Here is a 22,178-nt window from a genome sequence, read left to right as displayed (position 1 = left end):
TGGTACCAGTAGTGTTGAATATTATATCTTACTATTTCCTCAGTGGAATTTTAATTTATTAAGCTAGAATTTGTAAAATTGATCCTTATATCTGTCTAGTATATGTATTCTGTACTTATATGTATATGTGTGTATATATACACACACATACATACACACACATATATATATACATACATATGTGTATGCATATATTTTAACAAGTTGAGGGCTGAAACTATGGTCTGCATTATCAGGTGGAAAGAGATAGTCTCCTACCTAATTTAAGAACTTTATTTTCTGTCATAAACACCCTATTCCCTTTTTAACCTTTTAAATTTTTATTTAAGGATTTAAAAATATATTTTCCCTAAAAATGAGTGGCACTAAATGAATGAATGGATGGATATATTTATGATAGGAAAAGTTCTTGATGAAGTGTAATTAATGAATGAGATTTGTTTAGTGTTTATATTTAATAAACCCTTGAGACCTTTTAATTTAGGTATGTTACAGCTGATGCAAAATGGTGTGGAGACATTGTAATTCTTCAAAGATGGCCAGGATTCATGCTAGTTTCTCCTTCATATACTCATTCTCTCTCATTTTAAGCATTAATCTTTCAAACATTTCATGATTTCTAACCAGTACAAAATATGGAATTTTCTGATTTTAAATCAAAGATGGTATGTCATTTTAATTTCCTGAGAAATTTACAAGTAGCATCACTGTTCTCTAAAGCCATAATATCCAATATGAAAGTATTGCATTTAAGAGAATTATGCCTAAAAATTATATAATGAAAAGTCAAATTATGCATATAAGCACAAATTATAGGATCCAAAAATTCACAAAAAGAAATAACACTGTATAGTTCCTAATTGGATTTTTCAGGATTACCACAGTCCTTGGGCTGCATTGGAAATGTTCTAGATCATTAATTGATAACCTAATTCAGCAAAGCATGGCATATACACATAGCTGAAGAAGCAAGAAAAAGTTAAGAAAAGATGGTGCTACATTAGGTAATCAAGCAGAAATGACCTGATTTGTAATGTATTTTTGCCTTCTAGAATCCAGGTCTTTATCCCTGTGTAAAAATGTTCTCATTTGAAGAGAGGCATGCTAGCTTGATAATGGCTAGATTGACACTTACCAAACTTGAAAATTCACCTGAACTGAAAGAGGAAAATAGATGAAGAGTTTAAGAAACAGCTCCCAAGCCTGACATAGAGGCATGATATAGTAGTCATGGGATCTACAATTATCTGGACATCTGCTGAAGCTCTGTCTCTGCCAAATGCAGAGCCACTAATCATTTCTTGGCTTGCTTTTATGGTAATTTTATCCTTTGAAAGATGGAGCAAGCAAAGAGAACTTTTCTCCAAGACCTGATTCTCACCAAGAAGGAGGTACTGATCACTGAAATAAAAATTATAAGAACCTTGTGGAGAATTGGCTGCTCCATCTTAGAATTTAAGATAGAGAAGAGAGAAACACTGTCACATTCTGAAATGCCTCTTAGAATTTGGGAGAACAGATTTCAAAGGATCAGAAAATGGGTATACAAGGATCCTCTGGCCAAAAATTCAACAGGGAAAATTAGGGCAAGTGGTATTGCCCTTAGATGTTTCACAGCTTTGTGCTTCCCTATCTCTGTATATGAGTAGCCATTAGTAAAGTTAGACTTTACCTCTTGTAAAAATAAGAACTTTAGGGTATGTAGACACTAGGTTCTCAAATCACTTTAAATCCCAAAGCTCCATCTTAAACCACTTGGAATTCCAGTCATGTTAATAAACTAATCTGCACTTTTGGGATCTCATGACAATTCTAGTTGCAACTGAAAATAATCTAGAAATGTTTATTGTTCTTTTCTCTGACTTGATAGGTTCTTGCTTATATGGAAATAAAACCTTAAAGGTAGGCCAGATTTAATAGCTCAAATCAGAAATAATCACTCGAGGTTAAAATGTTTCAAGTGGTAACAGAGTGATCACTAAAATTCTGTGCATACACACAGAGAGACACACACACGCTTCAGTTACTCAGATTGAACATCAGAAGTTGGCTAACTAGAAGTTTTCCTGAATGACCTTTAATGTCCCTCTAGCCATGACAGGAGCATGGTATCATAGTTATTATCATTGAAAAAGAAGGCAAGGTTTCTTGAGTTTGTTGTGTTGATGTGACTTAATTTTACAACTGAGTATTAACTCAGGAAAGTAACTGGGAAATTATAGTAAAAGAAGGAGAGGGGGTTGTTATTGATTCCATGGCTCCTTGATTCCTCCTTGAATTGAACCCTATAGTCATAACTCTGGTAAGGAAGGTACATTTTCATATATTGCTAAATTTCAAACTCATTTTGGGGTCAGGCTTTTTGATCAAAATCAGTTTGTTGTTTTCTCAGTACCACTTGAGATAATGAAAATACATGAAAAATCTGGTATTCCATCAGTGTAGGGAAACTTAGAGTGTGGGAATTCCCTCAGCCACTGTAAATTACAAACTATCTCTGAATTAGTTGATGAATCCTAGAAAGGTACCTGAGGAACATAGATGTTTAGTGAATAACCTAGGCTGACATAATCCATAAGCAATCGGTGGAAAGATTTGAAACTGTCTTCTTGATGCTAAGCCTAGCATTTCATCTCCTACTATGCCATACTGCCTCACTTGAGATAGCCTATTTAATGTATTTGTTTGTATCACATCTAATCAGGTTTTAGCTTTTCAACTAGACTGAAGACTGGTAGGGGTTAACTCCTGATTTATACTTCTTTATTCCACTCCATACCATAGTTTCTAGCACAATTCTTTGTGTATTGTAAACATTTTAAAATATCCATTGAATGAATAAATTGCTCTTGTAAACCACAAGAGCTGAGTTACTCCCATCACAGAAAAGGGGCACACTTGAAAACTTATGGTTCACCATTTTGTTTCAAGTTAGAAGTATCAATCATATTGTGTATATTTAAAATGTTACCTGTACCTTCAAAAGTTATCTTGGAATAAAACCCCAAATGTTAAATTAAAATAGAAATACCTCTTATTTAATACCTTTTGGCTTGTGTAATGGAAAGAGGCATAGTAGACATTAAGTAGGCTATAACTTTTTTGCAATTTGACCTCAAGAAAAATAGGGAAAAGGTATCAATAAGGGCAAGCGTGACCAGGAAAAGTGAGGATTGTTCATATATTTAGAACAAAGGATAAAAAGATGGATAGTCTTATTATTATACAGGGACATGCAAACCTGAAGAAGACTCTCCAGGTGTTATATAATCCTCTGTGAAAAATTTATTGGAAGATATGGAAAAGACTCTTCCAAAATAAGAAGCTTTCAAGAGGCTATGATCTTCTTTGATACTGATATCACCATCATTGATAAGATCATGAATACACTGATATATAAAACATTCACAAAACAGCAACTCATTTTTACAACCGTTAACTAGCCTAAGAAATTGGGACTGTTTCAGTTTATGAATTCTTCTAAACAAACTTCTACAAATGTGATATGAGGTACAATAATTCCCTGTAGGCATCTTCCCTTACACAGGAACAGCTATTTTGAATGGACATTAGAAGTGGAAAAGAAGATTGTTGGGGCTAAAAGTTACTCAGCGTGCAATCTCTGCACAAGCCACCAAGTGGTGCTATAAACACCAAGGCTTCTAGATCGTGTTGTCTATGGAAGTATCAGATCAGTTTGGATTATACATAGCACTTAGTCATATCATTTCATTTAGTCTAGGGTTGAAAATACAAAGAATGTCAAAACATTTCAGTATTTTACGAAAATGTCTTAGACCCTGTTCCTATCTAGTTCTCTCTCCTACCCAACAGCAACCACCATAGGCCATTTAAAGAAGAGAGCTAACAAGTGCTTCGGGTAGACTCAGTTTTTGCTTTATGGAAAATCACCAGGCTACACCTTGAGTCCAGTGATCACTAGGAGACCTCAATAACCATTCAGATATCACTCCTGTTCCTTTCCTGAACCACATGAACATTCAAACTACACTGCACTCTCACTGTTCATGTTAAAACACAGGTGAGCTTTCCATTTCACATTCTCTTCTGTGGTGTTTGCAGCAAGGCAATTATCTGCCTTTGTTTTTACAACCTTATCTTTTTGAGGTCTTGACATGTTAATGTTAGGGCTACACACGGATGTTATAGAGTAAGTCTGAACTGGCTTGGACAGCCAATTGTTAAATTTTCATTGTGATTATTTACACCTCAGAAATAAGCAAATGCTACAAATCAGAGCTTGATTTATTATTTTGTTGATTGTCTAGACAAAGTGATGATATAAATGTTAACAGTGTATATTAAACATAAAAGTAAATCCCATGCACATTCAGATTTTTTTTTTTCTCCCCAGAGATCCTGGTTGATAAAAGCTTACTTTTACACTCCTGGCTGCACAAACCGCATGTTTCTTGACCCTTTGGTGCCTTCAGGATGAGAGAATACAGGGAAATGCAAAAGAAAAACTCACAACAAATGGACACAAGGTTAAAAGGAAAGTCTGTGAGTGAAGACTCTAGTTTTGGGCCTTGGAATGAAAGGAGGCTCATCTCTATAGTGTAAGTAGGCACAATTCAATTAAACAAACATCTATTGATAGTTCCTGGAATCTAGAAACATTACCAAAGCATCCACATAGATGGTCTCCAATTGGGATACTATGAAAATCTATTACATAGAAAAATTATAATGATGGTAGATCATATGATATGTTATATGATCATATCTACCCACATGTATTAGCATATCTACCCATGCAACTCTACTCATGTTCTCCCCCCAGACATTTTGGATATATTTAGCTTCTAAAAATAAGTGAGGGGAATTATTCAGTCCTAACAAACATTTAAGCAAATGGGTACAAAATATTGTGTATGGCAGATACAAAGAAAAAAATGAAAGTTTCTACCTATGAAGAGTTTACATTCACCTGGAATAGGCAGAAAATTATGAATAAATGAATGGTCACATAGTCCAACACTTTATCCCAGTGGTAAAGAAACCAAGAACCAGAGAGGTGACATAACTTGCCCAAAGCCACAATCAACATTCATAGTAGAACCCAGGCATCCTGACTCCCAAGCCATTATCCGTTCCACAACACCATAATGATTCAATAATAACATGCACATAATGAAAATTCATATTTATATTCAGTCTCCCAATAGTCTTAGTGTACTTTTTTTTTTTAGTGAGGCAATTGGGGTTAAGTGACTTGCCCAGGGTCACACAGCTAGTAAGTGTTAAGTGTCTGAGGCCGGATTTGAACTCAGATCCTCCTGACTACAGGGCCGGTGCTCTATCCACTGCACCACCTAGCTGCCCCCTTAGTGTACTTTTAAGCTATTAAATCTTGGGGATTTTATATGGTCATGTGCTTTTGTTGATATAGAAAATTCCTAGATGAGGAACCTCTCTCTTTTAATGCAAGCTGGTACCTTCTCAGCAGTTTATAGATTTAGAAAGTTACCTTGAGCTTTGAGAGGTTGTGCTATATAGCTTACCATTGTAATGGAATTTATTAATTTGATCATTGACAATGCTATGCTAAGATTTAGTAAAAATGCAGCAATTCAAACAGTTAAAGAAGAGAATCCAGCTTTCCAGACCAGAGTCCAGAAATCAGTTTTTCCAGACCAGAATCCAGACCAGAGTCCAGAATCCAGTTTTCCAGACCAGAATCCAGTTTCCTCCTGATGACATCTTACCACTTCAAGAAGACAAGAGAACTCAGAGACTTTATATGAATTGTTTTGTTTTGTTAGTTTTTACTATCTCCTTTCTGTTATTATATGCCATCTGTAACATGTACTCTCTGCAGAGGTCCTCCCTTTGCAAGACCAAAGTCAAGTGTCAGTTCATGAGGACAAAAAACCGCCCCTCTGGACAAAACTTTCCTCTCTTCCTTTTCTATATTTTTGTTAACATATTATTAGTTAGCAATAGTTATTATATTCTGTTATTTTTTTACTGTTCCATCAAGGAAACGTTCCATTTCTTGAGGAAGTAAAGGGGGGAATGTGGTCAAAAGTACGCCAGTTTTTGAAGGACCACCCTTTCAGGAAGGAGACCATGACGGCCGCGCATTTGTTAAGCATTCCACCTCCGTCTGCTAGGCACTCCACTTCCTGGGTGCGAGCTTAAAAGGCAAGGAGAGAACGGAAGTGAGCTCTTTTTTCCACTCTCCTTGTCTGCTGGCTGGCTCTGGACACACAGACGCTGACTCAGGTTCAACTCAGCCCGGTTCTCCATAACAGCACGTGCTTGATGCGGCTCTCAGCCTCAGAGGTGGCCTTGGGTTTTTGGTGAGTTCTATACAGAATATAGACTAAGCTTAGATTTAAGACTGTTTGTATTTCTACTTTCCTATCTCTCTAATCAACATCACCTTGTAATTTCCAAACAATAAAAGCTCTAACTAGAGATCAGAGGCTTCTTCCACTTACTGGTCTGGGAGATAAATAAGGGAAAGGTTAAAAGGGAATTTAATGCTCTTGTATCCAATTTTAAATCTCACACCATGAACTCTTCTCACAACAATCCAGTAAAAGAAGTGGTGCTAGTAATATTATTCCTTCTCTATTTATGAGGAAACTAAACCTCAGAGAGTTTCAGTGACTTGCACATGGTAGCACTACTAGTAGATATCAGAGCTGCTAGTCTGAACTGGCTCTCCTCCCTCCCCATTCAGAATTATTCTTAAGAATTAATGGACCAGGGCAGCTAGGTGGCACAGTGGATAAAGCACTGGCCTTTGATTCAGGAGGACCTGAGTTCAAATCTGGCCTCAGACACTTGACACTTACTAGCTGTGTGACCCTAGGCAAGTCATTTAACCCCAAATAACTCACAAAAAAAAAAAAAAGAATTAATGGACTGACACTTACTAGCTGTGTGACCCTGGGCAAGTCACTTAACCCTTATTGCCCCCTACAAAAAAAAGAATTAATGGAATTATTATCCATTGTGATACCTAGTCAGCTATTCTGGGGTATAGCATAATTCCTTCTCAGAGTTCATGCCCCTATAATACCTACCTACACCATTCAAAGTCATTTTGGCTCAACAATTTCTTGTCATCTCAAGGTCAGGGAAAATGAAAAACAAAGATTATCCACCAAATATGCTAATGGTTGATCCCCTAAACAAAATTAGGAGTATATTATGGAGAGCCACCATCTGTACAACCAAATGGGTTAGTGATACAGGGTGTCATGGAAGGAAGAGTGGAAATAATTGGAATTTTTAGAGAAGCTGTAGATGCTAAAATGGTAGGAGGGAGGAATGAACCTATTAAAAGATGGAACAGCTTGGAAGCTAATTCTTAGGATTGTAAACTTAAACCCCCTCCTGCCTCTTTGAGTTCCTCTTTTTTGCTCAGTATGGCCTCTGACCTGTAGAATTTAGCCTATTGGTGTTACCCTGCTGGGCTCCAGAGACAACCCCTAAAGAACAAACATCCATAGTTCCCAGCTGGTTCTGTGTGCATGTGTGTCTGTCTGTCTAGTTGACCTAAGAAGGGCAAGATCATTTCATGTCCCACCTTAGTAGGAGATGCCAGAGGTTGGTGCTCCCTGCTTCACAGAATATAAATGGACGAAGCATTGTCAAACTACCCAGTGCTCAAATTCTTCCCAAGGCTATAACTAGTAAGTGGATTCACCATATACTTTGAGGACTTCTGAACTGTTGCTGTTGACATCTGGCATTCTTCTGATTTATTTGCTATCTTTTTGCAGAATTTATTTGCTATCTTTTTGGGAGGCAAGTCAAACTTGAACAAATTTTGTGTGTGCCTCAGACTGTTTGGGCTTTTTCTCAAAGGTTAAGTTGTGGTTGCTGTTGCATCATTGAAAGAAAAAACAGAAACTTCAGCTCTTTTGGTTTTCTTTTGTTTTGTGCTGGGCAGTCCTGGAGTGCAACACCATTTAAAGCAGATTTCCCATTAACCACTAAATTGAAAGTCTTCCTAGTAGACAGTTCAGCAGAAGGGTTTGGTTTCACTGCAGGACCACGGAAGTGGCTCTGGCTTCAGGCAGACTGAGGAGAGGGAAGCTTTTAAAACTTCATTGTGGCTGGATGGAGATTCTCAGCTGATAGAGGATAGCTTTTGGGGGTTTTGGCAGAGGTAACAAGCAGCATTTAAGAATGTGTCTGGGGAAACACACAACTTCAATTTATGGTTTGGTGAGATCCCTAAAGGAGGACCAGCTGCCCAGAATTCTTGGAGGTCTTTAGTCCATCCATTGCTACTTTAGGATCTCAGAAAACCAATAGACAGAAAAAAACAAACAAAAAAGCCTTAAATCTTTGTGGGAAAACATACTGGAGAGAAAAGAAGAGCATAGTACATTTAGTTATTATACACATTGAATCACTCTCCCTTTTCCCGAGTGATGAAATCCTTCAAAGGAGATACATTATGAAGGGATAGGGCTATTAAAAGGGATGAGTGTCTGGGGCATTGCCCCAGTGCAGAAAATATAAAACATGATGACCACACTTGCTACTTCCAGGGAAGTAGCAAAAATGACTTTGTCCTGAGGCATTTTCTTCTTCAGTAGGTTCAAAACCTTGTGATGCCCACAAGGTATGCCTTTTCTAACTGGAAGTCACATCTCAGATGTGCCTAACCCCCTTCCCAACACCTGGCACTTGTACCATGTGTAAAAAGGCCTAGGTATATCTCTTCTCTGAAACTATCTGTCCACTGGAAATTTGGGATAGTGTATTGGGCAGTTGCAAGTGGAAAGGCAAAATCACAGACTCTAGTCTTATAGAGACCTCAGAGGTTATCTAGCCCACCTTCTGCTTGAATATGATTCTTTTCTACAATATCCCCAACTAGAAGTGGTCAAGAGGATATAAATTTGAAGATAAGGAGCATTTCTCTCTCTCCCTCTGTCTCTCTGTTTCTTTCTCTGTGTATGTGTCTCTGTCAGTCTGTCAATCTGCCTTTCTGTGTCTGTCTCTGTTTCTGTCTCTGCGTCTGTTTCTGTGTTTGTCTCTGTCTGGCTCTCTTTTCTGTCTATCTCTCTGTCTCTTTTTCTGTATGTCTCTCTGTCTCTGGCTCCCTCACTCTCTCTGTCGCTGTTTCTCTCTGTCTCTCTCTCTCTCTCTCAGAATCACAGAATTCCAGAATGGGCAGGGACCTCAAAAGTCGTCTACTTCAACGTCAACCTATACCTCAACAAGAATTCCCACTACAATACACCTGAAAAGGGGTCAGGCAGATTTTGCTCAAAGACCTCAGCTATAGGGCAGCCTACCTTTTCCTTGACAGAGGCTGTTATATTTATGGACAATGCAAATTTCTAGAAGTTTTTTCCTTGCCGCAAGCCTAAATATCTTTGAGTCTCAGGTAGTTAATATAGTTATTTAAAAATATCAGATGCTGAAAAAAAATTTGTTGAATAAATCAGTTTCTGAATGGTCACCTACCCTGCACTTGAATATTTCTAATTATATGAAAACCACTGCCTCCGGTGGCAGCTCATTACATTTTTGGATGACTTTAATTATTAGAATGATTGTCCTTATATCACCTCTGAACGCTGCTTCTTTTCCATCTTTAACCAGTACTCCTGGCTCTGCCTTCTAGGGTCAATGGGAACAAGTTGAATCCCTCTTTCACAAGACAGGCTTTCACAGATATCTGTCAAGTTTCTTTGAAGACTTCTCCAAGCTAAATATCTAAGTTCTTTCAAGTGATCCTTACATGACAAGGTTTCCAGTAATCTCACCATGTTGGTTGATCCCTCCAATTCATCAGTACCCTTCCCAAAATGTTAGTGCTAGAGCTGGAAACAATGATAACAACTTTCAGAATGCTAGCTGCCACCCAAGGTGGTTCTCATACCTTACTCCCTAAGTAGATTTTTTTTTTCCGGGTCAATGGGGGTTAAGTGACTTGCCCAGGGTCACACAGCTGGTAAGTGTCAAGTGTATGAGGCCGGATTTGAACTCAGGTACTCCTGAATCCAGGGCCGGTGCTTTATCCACTGCGCCACCTAGCCGTGCCCCCCCAAGTAGATTTTACCCCACCAAGAAATATAAAAGAGGAGACACTATACAACAGAAAAAACACTGGACCTGAAATCAACATGGATAAATTCAAACCCTGGCTCTATTACTCATTAATGATGTGGTTCTGGCCAGATCATTTTAGCTCTCTAAGCCTCAGTTTACTCATCTATAAAGACAATACTTTACACAACCACAAAGCATGGTTGTGAACAAATTGCTTTGTAAAATTGAAAATGGCTTAAAAATTAGGATTATTCTGTTTTTGTTTTGTTTTGTTTTGTTTTTGCCTGGCAGTGAGGATTAAGTGATTTGCCCAGGGTCACACAGCTAGTAAGTGTCAAGGGTCTGAGGCCACATTTGAACTCGGGTCCTCCTGAATCCAGGGCCAGTGCTTTATCTGCTGTGTCACCTAGCTGCCCCAGGATTATTCTTAAAGTCGAGTTTACCTCCCTCAAACTAATTATTTTTTTGTTCAACAGATATTTGTGGAGAAATGCGGATGCTGTACAAAAGAAGTTTACAGACATAAACGTTAATCCCAGCTCCTGCAGAGGTAGCAGAATGCACAGCTCCCAGTGTTTTTCCTAGAATGTGTTCTTTATAGAAGTCAGTTTAGTGCCATCACCTACTGATGAGTGGCTGAGTTTATATAACACGGAGCCTTGTGGAAACGATTCGGGGCGAAGAGTAAGGAAGAAGATTAACACTAAATATTTGGGCATGTAGATGTCAGGAGCAGTGGGCTTGTATGCAGTTGAAGGGGAAAAGTGGTGGATACCTTGACCCAGGTGGAGCTACTGGCCATGTGAAAAAAAGACTAACAATGAGGAAAGGGAAGAATAAACCTCCATGTAGATACATTTTAGGAAAGCTGTTGGCATGGTTTGTGGCTGAAATGATACACCATCTTTGTGATAGATCTAATTTCTTGTTCTTGGTTTTCCCTCTCTCCCTCGAGACATCCATTCATCCATTCTCTTTCTTTCTTTTTCTTTTCTTTTCTTTTCTTCTTTTTTTCTTTCTTTCTTTCTTTTTTTTTTTGCAGGGCAATGTAGATTAAGTGACTTGCCCAGGGTCACACAGCTAGTAAGTGTCAAATGTCTGAAGCCAGAATCGAACTCGGGTCTTCCTGCATCCAAGGCCAGTGCTTTATCCACTGTGCCACCTAGCTGCCCCCATTCTCTTTCCTTTGTTAAGGGCTAAAATTATAACTAGTCTGTCTAAAATATCTAATGAGTGGTCACCAATAAATTATAAGCTTTAGCAAGAGTTAGGCTTTTAAGCATTTATTAAGGAGAATAAGAATTTGGTAAAGAGAGAGAGAAAGGCCTACATTCCTATCTATTAAAGGGAGAGCACATTTCTAGCTCTGCTCTCCACCAGAGTCCAAAGGAAAGAGCCCCAGACAGAGCGCCAGTCTCTTCCTTCTTCCTCCCACTAGCCAACATCACTTCCTGACACCAAAGAAAAGACTCCTGGTCTTGCCCTCAAAGACCTTCGCTTCATGGGCTGAACTCTTCTACAGGAAGTCTCCAGCAGGTGGCGTCATTCCAATCGTTACACCTTCCTTCCTTCCATCCTTCTGACCTTCCTTCCTTCTGTCCTTTCCTTCTTCTCTTCCCTTCCCTCCTTCCTTCCTTCTGTCCTTTCCTTCTTCCCTTCCCTTCCCTCCTTCCTTCCTTCCTTCCTTCTTTCCTTCATTCCATCCTTCCTTCCTTCTTTCCTTCCTTCCTTCCTTCCTTCCTTCCTTCCTTCCTTCCTTCCTTCCTTCCTTCCTTCCTTCCTTCCTTCCTTCCTTTCCATCCTTTCTTCCTTTTGTCTTTTTTTTTCTTACAGAAATATCAATGTAGGAGATCATTAGTATGCAGATAGTTTCTAGCAGTATATAACAAACTTCTTTTAATAGAAGTACTCTAGGGGCAGCTAGATGGCTCAATGGATAGAGCACCGGCCCTGGAGTCAGGAGGACCTGAGTTCAAATCCGGCATCAGACACTTAACACTTACTAGCTGTGTGACCCTAGGCAAGTCACTTAACCCCAATTGCCTCACTAAAAAACAAAACAAAAAAACAAATAGAAGTACTCTTGAAACTCTTGTTTTCACTAATTCTTCCTGAAATTCTACATTAAATTTATATGTCCTTAAGAGGTTTCACTACACTCAGAAACTTTTATTGTATTATATAGGTTCAATTTTAGATTTGTCATTGACCTTTTTACTATAATTAAAGACTTCAATACTTCAGTGGACCTATGATCTCAGTGATATGGGCATTCCTTCCAACAATACATATAAAAGCCATCCATGTCTGTATATTCTATGCAATTCATGTCTATATATTGTATAAATTCTGAAGATTTGCCTGATGCCCCAAAGTCTTCCTCTAGCTCTTTCTGCTTTCTAGGAGGTAATAATGTAGCACTCATACTACCTGTTGTCTCTCACTTTTATTACGTGCCTGGCCCTGCTTCTTTATCAGAATGATGTCTTAGATGATGATAATGATAACTATATCTCTTTGATGTTTTCAGAACCATTCACAAATATTATCTCGTTCAATCCTCACAAAACCTCTGAAAGTAAGTGCCATTATTAGCCCCATTTTACAGGTCAAGAAAGTGAGGCAGAGAAAGGTTAAATGATTTACCCATGGTCACACAGCTAGCAAGTATTTAAAACTATATTGGGGTGTTTGTTTTTGTTTGGTTGTTTTTTCTGGGGCAATGAGGGTTAAGTGACTTGCTCAGGCTTGACGTAGCTAGCTAGTGTCAAGTGTCTGAGGCCCGATCTGAACTCAGCTCCTCCTGAATCCAGGGCTGGTGCTTTATCCACTGTGCCATCTACCTGCCCCTTAAACTATATTTGAACTAGGTCATTGTGACTCTAGGTTTAAATCCATTAAAATCATGATCATCATGACTATTATTATTATCTATTTTGCAACACTTCTTACATTTAAGTCATTGGTAATATACTGAAATCTACTTATTCATATTCAATCTAACAAGCATTTTTAAAGTGCTTCCTGTGCATGAGGCTAGAAAACTTCATGGCAAAAGTGGGTAGTGCGCTGGTCTTTTAGTCTAGAAGACATGGTTTCAAGGCCTGCCTCTGCTTACTTGAAGTATAATCATAGAAAAGTCATAACTTCTCAGTGTCCCCAATAAACTATATAGGATCACAAGCCACAGATGAGTGGCTGATTTTCATCAGTGTAGGGGCTTTTTATACTGAGAATTCCTTACAACATCACAGCTCCACAAAAGAAAAGAAAAAAAAATAAACAGTGCTAGATATAAAAGGGAAAAAAAAAACCCCAGTCCTTGCTTTTTTGGATAACACATTTAGAATGAAAAAGGATCTTAGAGGGTTTTAAGTTCTATCTCTTAACTGCCAGTAAAGAACCTGAGACTCAAAGAGAAATGGCTTGTTCAAGGTAGCATAGCTAATAAGGGTCTGCATTGAGAACTGAACTCAGATCTTCTTGATTCTAAGTCTGATCTCTTCTCTACTATACCACATTGCCTTCAAGGAGTTTATATTCTATTGGTAGAATAAAACATGTAAACACACATATATGTACCTGATAATTTGAGAAGGGTTTGAAAGATAAATCTAACCTTCCATCTGTTTTTCCATAGTTAAGAATGTGGTTTTTTTAACATTTTGAAATAGTTTTATTTTTTAATGGTTACATTTTTACCTTATAAAATACAAATTACATTTAAAATTTAATAAATCATATTTACTGTATTGTATTCACTAAATAGGACAGCTAGGTTGCACAGTGGATAGAGTCACAGGCCTGAAGTCAGGAAGACTCATCTTCCTGAGTTTAAATCTAGCCTCAGACACTTAATAGTGATAAGTATCTTTTACAATCTTGGTCCTTTGCTTCTTATTTTACTTGACATTGATAATTAGAGGATTTTTTTAAAAAGCTACTTTTGCATTTTCTCTATCAAGGAACACCAAGCCTCATTTGAAAATCTCCAGTGATCAAGAACCTACCACCTCCCAAGGAAACCTGCTCAACGTTAGGATTTCAACAGGAAGTTCTTCCCTACAAATATCCCAATTCTGTTGCTTGACAACTTGCATCTATGGTTTCTAGTTCTCTTGCATGATCTTAAAATTAGGCATGTGAGAAGCTTCAGTGAAAAATCGTAGGGGTTTCATGGTGAGGTAAAGAGTAATCACAATTCTCTACCAGTTTAACAGAGAATGCATATGCCTTTAGGAAAGAAAAGTTATTGGTAAATTATAGAACAAGGACATTCTATGCCTAGAATCCAGTTTAGAAGTTAAAATGAAGTAATATTACAGAATCTCAGAGTTACTAATGTCCTCAGAGGCCATTTAAGCCAACCTCTACCCTTAGAGGAAATTCCTTTATTATATAACAAACAAATGGCCATTCAACCTTTGCTTGAAGATCTATAGTGAGGAGAAACATGCAGCCTCCTGATATAACCCATTTTACTTTGGGTGATATACATGCATGCATGCATACACACATACATATATATATGCATATATACATATTTAAATTGTTAGGAATTTTTTTCCTTTCAATCTGTTTCTTTGCAACTTGTACCTATTGATCTGACAAGGGTTAAGTACAGTAGGATTCTACCTTCCCATGTTTACCATCCTATAAAGAGGGTAGAAGGTGTAGAGAAAGGTGGCATCAATTAAGGCATGAGTTAGCAGCAAGGTGATAAGATTAGAAGTAATGAGCTTATCCTGGGAGGAGGATCTTGTTCCTTAGAATTGAAATCAGGCAGAGCAGCAGATACAAAGTGGAGTAAGAAGTTTCCAGAAGTCTCTAGAGTAATAAACTGGGGAGAGGGACATGATGAAGACTGCTAAGTCCTTTCATGTCTTCCCAAAATCTTTTCTTTCAGCATGCTAAAGTGGGGTAGGCAGCTTCTATATTTCCTCTCCAAGCTGGAAGCCAGAAGTACCTGAACCAACTGCGGAGCATGAAACATCAAGCATTGTGAAGACTGACTAAGGAAGAAAGAACTTAAGACCTCTCCTCTCTCTTTCCAACTCCACCCCACCCTTTACAGAATCTGGGGACATTGATCTCCATGTAAAAAGGAGAGAATCAGGGCAGCTAGATGGCACAGTGGATAAAGCATTGGCCCTGGATTCAGGAAGACCTGAGTTCAAATCCAGCCTCAGACACTTGACACTTACTAGCTGTGTGACCCTAGGCAAGTCACTTAACCCTCATTGCCCTGCAAAAAAAGAAGAAGAAGAAGAAGAAGAAAATCCCTTACCAAAAGGCTTTAAGACTGGGGTTACATTTAAAGGATTAAATTGAGACCCAGAGTTACAGATCTTAAGTTTAGGACTACAAGAGACTTTAGAGATCATATTATCTAAATAACTCCCCCCTCCCCTCATTTCACAGCTGAGGAAATTGAGACCTATCCAGGCTAATTACTTATCCAATATCACGTAGGTAATAAGTGATTCCAGTAGAATTTGAACACAAGTCCCCTATCTCTAAAGCTACTGCTATTTCCACTGTACTGTGTCAATCAGAAGAGATACTGGTAGAATACTACATCCTTGACAGCAGAGATTGTTTTGTTTTTGTCATTGTATCCCTAATGCTAAAAAAATAGTCCCTGGCACTTAGTATGTGGTTAATAAATGTTTGTTGATTTAAGTTGAGGTAATTTTTAAGAAATAAGCCTTTTACACTCAAATGGAAAGGGGCTATTCAACTGTTGAAGGCAATGAACTTACTTTTAAAATAAAATGATACTTACAACTTCCTGGCATGTATAATTAATGATAACCAGAGAACTATTTGTTAATGTATTGTAACCTTTTTTCTTTGCATAAATAAGCATTACTAGATAACAGGCTAAATAAAAATTGAGTTGATTCTACAAGGGGTTGAAGCTGAGACCTTATTGTTTTTACATCTGTGATATAACTGCTTCATTGGATTTCCATCCTGTTTCCCCCACCTTGCTATGAGGCCTGATTATAATGGCAGGGATCAGATCTGCATTTTGTAGCTTTCCCTTGCTTATATGGGAACAGAATTCTGAGGAATTAATTCTATGAGCCAGTGCCAAAAAATATACCAAGTCTTCTCATCTTCCATGGGGAATCAAAGAGTGTATTATCAAACTGAACATTGAATGTTCAGATTTATTGAATATTTTCATTTTAATAGTGAAAAATCTGATCAAGTCACAGTTGACAATATTAAAATGGATTGCTAGAGGAGAGAAAAATTAAATGTAGTGATTCAGCAAAGGTATGTTTATACCACCTCAATATAATGTCTTGAAAACATGTTTTTTTGTGGGTCTGTTAATTTGTCCTTCCTATAAACTTAGTGTTTATGAATCTTGCTGAAACATCTCCAGACTAAAATAATTCATCAGTGGTTCTATTCAGACATAAATAGTCATAGAAGGGGCATTTCACATTTCCCTATTGATGTATCTGAGCTCTTAATTAGCTACAGTCCTAAATTCACCACTTGTTCTACTTGAGACATTGTTGAAAAAGAATATGCCAAAGAATTTTTCTATTTAAAAAAATCATCATACCTTATTTTGCCTTCAAACCTTTATCTTCTAGAATCTCAGCATTTAACTGATGATTTATTCAGGGGCTACTCTGTGTAAGGAGGTAGCATTTAAGACAGACCATGATAGAGTGGATTTTGACAAATAAAGATAGTGAAGGACAATACTCTAGGGGGGAGGAAACAATGAGCAAAGGCACTGAGAAGGGCAAGCATGGGATGCATTAGGGAGGACAGTAGTCTAATTTGACTAGAGCAAAGTTATATCAGTGGGGAAGTAGTTGTGGGGTGGGGCAATGGAAAAAAATCAGATACAGAGCATTAGAAGCCAACCAGTCCAAACTCTTCATTTTATAGACAAGGAAACTGAAGGCCATGGAGAATAAGTGATTTGTTCCAGGTGACTAAAAAAAAAAAAAGTCAAGACAGAGACAGAATTTGAATATGCATTTGTATAGGCCAAAAAAAAAATTCCCATTATGCCAATGTGATTTCCATATGTTGGGAAAGTTTGTGGAATTTAGGCTTAATTCCGTAGGTAGTAGGCAGGAAGTAAACAATGCGGGAAAGAGGGAGGGAGGTATGTATGTGTGTGTGTGTGTGTCTGTCTGAGAAAGAGAGAGATGGCAAGAGAGAAAGGGGGAGAGAGATGAAGGGAGGGTAGGAGAGAAAAGGGAGAGGGAGAGAGAAAAAAGGAGAGGGAGGAAGGAAGAGGAACAGAGGGAGGGAGGGAGAGAGAAAGATAGAAGGAGAGAGACAGACAGAGAAGGGACAAACTGGCCCCCACAATGATACTTTCTGGACAATGTAGGGAAAGCTTTCCAACTGATTTTAACTACCAAAAGTATAATGGACTTCTCTTTAGAGATGGTAGGTTCTCCTTAACTGAGTCATCTCAAGAAAAAGCTAAATGATCATTTGCCAGGTATGATTCAGAGAATATTCTTATTCAGGGAGGGGTAGGAGGGTTAAATGGTATCTCAAAGCCCTTATAGCCTGAGATTCACTTATTCTGTATATATAATTCTGTATTTCTGGGGTATGGGAAAACTACTCAAGTTGATGCAGCTGGACATCCATGTATTATTTCTCTACTCTGTTCATTAAATAAGTCAACTCTTGCTATGTTTGCTAAACAATCACTTTCTTCAATCCCAGAAAGCATCTTGTCATCTAGATTAAAATAGATGTTATACGTAGGTATGATGGTACACATCTGTAATCCCAGCTACCTGGAAGGCTGAGGCTGGTGGATCTCTTGAGCTTGGAAGTTCTGAGGTGCAGTAGGGCAGTGCAAATAGGTTGTCTGTAGTGAATTCTTCATTAATATGGTGAGTGCTTTGTTTTTAAAGGACTTTCTTAAGGAAAGGTAAACCCGCCCAGGTTGAAAATTAGAGTAGGCTAAAGTTCCAGTGTCAATCAGTCCTGGAATTGGGGTTAAGTGACTTGCCCAGGGTCACGCAGCTAGTAAGTGTCAAGTGTCTGAGGCCGAATTTGAACTCAGGTCCTCCTGACTTCAGGGCCGGTGCTCTATCCACTGAGCCACCTAGCTGCCCCCATCTAGTTAAAAAAAAATAGATGTTATAATAGATGGCTATATCTACCCTTCCCCCAAATCTCTGCAAACAAAGGTGTTAAAACCCTTAGCTAGAAAAATCAATATCTCAGGAACTCTTTACACATCTCACTTAAATCACAGCCAGTTTTTAACATCAACCATCCAGGATACAAAACAAAATATGGAAGTAAATGGAAAAATGAATTCAATTGAAAAAATACTGATTTAACTCCTACTATGTTTAAGTTATTATGTTAAACCTGACTTCAATGACCTTATAATCTAGTAGGAAATAGCTATCATAAAATTCGTCCTACTTTACACCTAGAAAGAACTTTCAGACCAGACCCTATTAATATAGAGCTGTAAATAAAATGACCTTGTGTAGGTGAAAAGGATCTTTCTGCACCCAAGTTAACGCACTAAGAAAGACACTATAATTCCCCATTCTTCCCCCGCACAACTGAAGTTTCTTTTCAACTTGAGGAACCAAAGATCACTGAATAAAAGTGTAAGAAGAATAGGCTCCCCATATTGAGGTATACGGGATGTTCAAGGAAGCCTAGCACTTCTGGTATAAGGGTTTGCTGAGCCCTTTTCAGGGCTGCTCATCCACCTTTGGTATCCACCTCTCCCCCAGCTCTCACCTGTGGCTCATTTAGCTGTAGTATGCACAGCAGTAACACTCAGGTAAAACTATCTGGGGCAGATGGACTAAACTAAGTTGAGGGTAACTGACAGGCCTCAAACTTATCTGTGAAGTAGGAGCCATACCTACCCCAAGCATGTGAGGGCTTCCCAGGGAAGGGGCAGATGAGAATGATTTGTCCTAATTCCTATGAAGGTGGCTAAAGCAGGTACTGTGGAGCACTTTGAGCTTGGTCAGACATCAAAGAGGCCAAGGTTAACTACTGCATCACAGGCCATTGCCATTCATTCTGACATTTGTCTTGTCACTGGACTTTGAGAACTCTAGGAGAGAGAGAGGCTGACAACTCTGTTCAACTCTGCCTCACTTAAATCGGATTCATGTGAAAGTCAAGACATCACCCCATGTTGTCATTGGTTCTATTTGAAAACAAAGGAGAACAACCTTCCATATTGATTGAAGCTTAACCAAACAGATACAATCTCCTTATATGCTTTTAGTGGTATCTTTCCACATTACCCAGGGGTTTTTATGGACTTGCAGGGAAAGAACTTTACCTCCAAAAGAACTGAATCCTACCTTCACCACCATCAACTCTGCCACTTCCTCTACTTTCAAACCTTACTCATTACAAGTTTCATGGGCAACATAGAATCACAGCCCCCAAAACTGGAAAGGACTTCAAAGCAGTTTTCAATCTTTTTGGTCTCAAGATCCCTTTAAGCTCTTAAAAATAATTGAGGGTTCGACCAAAAGAGTTTTTATTCATGTGGGTTTGATCAACTAATATTTACTGTATTAGAAATGTGGACATGGAGGCAGCTAGTGGCTCAGTGGATAATGCACTTTGCCCTGGATTCAGGAGGACCTGAGTTCAAATCCGGCCTCAGACACTTGACACTAGCTGCGTGACCCTGGGTAAGTCACTTAACCCTCATTGCCTGGCCAAAAAAAAAAAAAGAAAAAGGAAAAAAAAAGAAATGTGGGCATATTAATATTATCTAAAATAGTTTGGACTTCGCAGACCCCTCCTGAAAAGTCTAAGGAGACCCCTGGACCACAGTGTGTGAAAAGATCTAGTATAACCTGAATTTGAAGGAAAATTCCTTTTATAAAATATCAAAAAAATAGTTAATCACCCAGGCTTTGCTTGAAAATCTCTGGTGAGAGGGAACCCACCATATCTTTAGCCAGCTTCTTTTAATTTGGAATAGCTCTGATTATTTGTATGTTCCATTAATCAGTTTTAGATTTGCCTCTGCAATTTCCCCCCAATGTTCCTAGTTCAGCTCTTTAGGGTGAAGAACTAATCTAATATCTCTCTTGAATTACAGTCATCAGATCTAGTTCCCTATAGTAACCTTCATTTTCCTGTATTACAATAAAGAGCAGATTAGAAGGAACAAAGTGGGAAGAGAGAAGTGAAAGCAGAGTATGAGAATGAAAACATAAGCATAGCCATCAGATATAGCATTCTAAACATTCAGTGAGTGGCCTGACAACCCCATATCATTTCAATAGCATGGGGGTTCCTCCTTCCACATACCACAGAAACACCTACACAGGAATTTAGAAATCATTGAGTCTCTCACTGTCCCCTAGTCCATTTTCTCCCACAGCATTTACTAATATGGAAGTGACAAAATAATTTGTTCATGGATTGCTACATAAGTGACAAATGACAGAACCAATATTTAAACACTGATCGCTAGACTTGAAATCCAGGATCACAATGTAATATTAGTGTTTAGAGCAAAAGTTATGAGAAATTGGGCTAACGTTTAATATGATCGGTTTGTAAAGGGAAATGCATTTCAGAGGAGCAGTTTTTTAAATTAAATTTAAAAATTAATTTTGTATAATTAAAAGTTATAAAAACTTTCATCAAATTTTATTGAATGGGGGCAGCTAGGTGGCACAGTGGATAAAGCACTGGCCCTGGATTCAGGAGTACCTGAGTTCAAATCCAGCCTCAGAAACTTGACACTTACTAGCTGTGTGACCCCGGGCAAGTCACTTAACCCCCATTGCCCCGCAAAAAAAAAAAAAAATATTGAATGAAACAGCTCATTTTCACCTAATCTTAGGTAAATACAAGACCACTCCATCAAAAATTAGATTTGGGATGTATGGGGTCAAAATATTCTTATCAATTATATGTTACATACTCAATTTTTTGACATTTCTTCTCAGCTTCACTCTTCTTTTTCAAAGAAAAAATGAAAAAATAGCGTTAGTACTTAAAAAGCTTCCATTCTTCTCTGTGCAGTAACTTGGATGGTTGGGTCTTGAATTTATTTAGGCTTCCAAGTAACTTCCTTCTAGGCAATAATTGATTTTTAAAAAAATAGTACTAGCTCTAAGTTACACCAGTGATGCTTTCAAACCTAGAGGATGGAAGAGCAGGAAGTGTTACCCATATGTAGTACCCAGTGATAATCCCCTTTGTGCTCAGTATCTTGTGCCACAAATGGTTTCTGGAGGTAGCTAGCCAGTTTGCTAAGACTACAGGAACTTCCCAACTAGACCCCATTGTAACCTCCCTGTTTGATATCTAATGTTTCTAGCTCAAAAGGCTTTCCAAGAATCAAAGGCAGAAGTTGCAGCCTAACAGTGACAAAGAAGGCTAAGAAATCAAGTGTTTCTGCTGATGATAGTCAAAGGAGTGACCAAAGAGCCTCTAGACAAAAGCTATCGAGCCACTTGGTGCTTCCCCTCAGTCTGGGAAATCAACCATTCCTGCCAAAGCAGCAGAGAGGAATAGGAGGAATAGTGGCTGTGAGGATTCCAGCACTGAAGACAACAAAAGCCAGAAGAAGCCTGCCCAGAAGGGAGCCGTGGCAGCCAAACTTTCCCCAAACAGCCCAGCCTAAGAAAGCTGAAAGCTCCATCTCTGAATCTGACCGACTCCAACCCTGACGCTGAGGATGAAGCTACCAAAAACACAGAAAGGAAAGACCAATTAAAGCCCCAGCCTGCGCCACAGCTAAGATAGCGGTTAACACCCCAGCTAAACCAGGTAAAACTGTCAAGGTAGCCTCCAAATTAGCCAAAGGCTAAGCTGGTGAAAGCCATCACAGTAGCAGCAGCAATTGCAGCAGTGACTCAGAGAGAAGGCGGCAGCTCCACCTAAAAGGGCTATATAAGGAATCCAACTCTGTCCAAAACCCCTGAGAAAGCTACCGAGGAGAGTACCAGTAGTAGGGATCCCTCCACTGTGTGGCTGGGCGGGGGTGGGGGGGTGGGAACCACAGAAGTAGAGGGGGGGAAAAGCAACTGGCAAGGCCAAGCAGAGTACATACAGCTGCGCCCTGCCCCAATCCCCTTGTACCCAGCCAAAGACAGTGGCAGATTACCACC

At 38.7% G+C, this 22,178-nt stretch overlaps 1 long non-coding RNA gene across 3 annotated transcripts in view; it reads left to right on the top strand.

Moving 5' to 3' along the window:
• Positions 1 to 16,031, top strand: part of LOC122730719 — a 28,396-nt gene extending 12,365 nt beyond the window's left edge. Inside the window, exons 4-6 of one of the 3 annotated variants that reach the window (XR_006353532.1) lie at positions 3,835 to 4,042; positions 4,376 to 4,580; positions 14,016 to 16,031. This is a non-coding gene — a long non-coding RNA (uncharacterized LOC122730719). The remainder of the gene's footprint in view (positions 1 to 3,834; positions 4,043 to 4,375; positions 4,581 to 14,015) is intronic. The other 2 variants (XR_006353531.1, XR_006353530.1) reach the window with 2 other exon arrangements.
• Positions 16,032 to 22,178: the final 6,147 nt, after the last annotated feature.

Source organism: Dromiciops gliroides, chromosome 6 (genome assembly GCF_019393635.1).
Source record: "Dromiciops gliroides isolate mDroGli1 chromosome 6, mDroGli1.pri, whole genome shotgun sequence".
Lineage (NCBI taxonomy): Eukaryota > Metazoa > Chordata > Mammalia > Microbiotheria > Microbiotheriidae > Dromiciops > Dromiciops gliroides.
Note: the sequence above shows the minus strand (reverse complement) of the source record. Positions and strands in the feature narration are given on the sequence as shown.